This window comes from Rhinopithecus bieti, unplaced genomic scaffold, assembly GCF_001698545.2.
Source record: "Rhinopithecus bieti isolate Rb0 unplaced genomic scaffold, ASM169854v2 scaffold_15133, whole genome shotgun sequence".
Taxonomy (NCBI): Eukaryota; Metazoa; Chordata; class Mammalia; order Primates; family Cercopithecidae; genus Rhinopithecus; species Rhinopithecus bieti.
The window spans coordinates 887,674-889,178 of NW_016808815.1; positions in this window are offsets into that span (position 1 = coordinate 887,674).

Below are 1,505 nucleotides of genomic sequence, written 5' to 3' on the forward strand. Positions count from 1 at the left end.
AGCCCATTAAAATGTATATATAAAGTTCATTTTAAAGCACTTATGAATTTCAGTTGGCATAAAGTTGAAACAATGACCTTTAGTTTTAAGTTGGTAACAAAAATAAATTCTCTATATATCACTTATTCCTTTCAGCAAAACAACCCAATACATACCTCTGTAGAAAATGTTTCTTCTGGATTTACCCAAATAACACGATAAATTCTCATTATTTTATTGCTTTTTAAAAATTATTTATTTACTTATTTATTTATTTGAGACAGAGTCTCACTCTGTCGCCCAGGCTAGAATGCAGTGGCGCAGTCTCGGCTCAATGAAACCTCCGCTTCCCGGGTTCCAGCGATTCTCCTACCTCAGCCACCTGAGTAGATGGGATTACAAGTGCGTGCCACCATGCCCGGCTAATTTTTTTCTACTTTTAGTAGAAACGGGGTCTCATTGTGTTAGTAAGGATGGTCTTGATCTCCTGACCTCGTGATCAGCCCACCTCAGCCGCCCAAAGTGTTGGGATTACAGGCGTGAGCCACCGCGCCCGGCCTATTGTTATTTTTTTAAAAAGACTAAAACATATTATATTATATTACAGACACCAGTCACTCAGTATGTCAGAAGACTTAAGATTGAACTAGATCATCTGCTGAACTTTAAACTTAGTGCTTATCTCTATTTGTACATGAAGTTTGAAGCAACTGTTTGGCTTTGAGGGATGTATGAGGCAAATTTTTCAGCCTTTGTGAAACTGTTGAAAAATAAGGAATTGTAATATTTGCCTGTAGGTACAAGATAAAGGCTATGGCTTCTGATACAAACTTGAAAATTCATCAAAGAGTAGAAGCCATAAGGTGAAAATACATTAGAATCCTAGAAGCAAGAGACCTCATTCTCCACAAAAGGAAAAAAAAAAAAAGTCAAAAGAAACAAAAAAGTGATGCTTAGTGCATTAAGTTGGAAAGAAAAGGGGATGGAACATAAGCTTTTAAAAATAGTTTCCTATAGATGAGAAAATCTCCAATGTGTCATTGGTCAAAATAGCAAAGAGAAAACAAACCACCAGCAAACATGCTATAGATGCAAAGAAAACAAAGATAAAAGTATAGAATAAAGTATACAGCACACAGTATAGAATAAAGTAAGTGCAGCACTTGTCCATTGCAAAAAGGCAGATTTTGGCAAAGCAGTTATTGTTAGATGAATTACCCTAATGTGAAACCATAATCTCCAAACTATTCGAAAAGGAGAAGAAAACTCAGAACCAAGCAGGCCCTCAGAAAGTTACAATCTAGTAGCTTCACTATGTTCAGTATCTTGAAGTGTACAACTAATTTTTTATCTAGGCTGTGCACATATGTATGTAGGTGGGGAGGGTTGTACGTAATGTTGGTGTGGGTTGAGGGGTCTGGAGGAGTCAGACCATCTGCCTTTTAAAGTTTTCAATGAGGAAAGCTAAGCTTTCTTCCAAACTCCCAATCTATTAACTGCACTGAAACTGAAAATTAGCAGGTAAG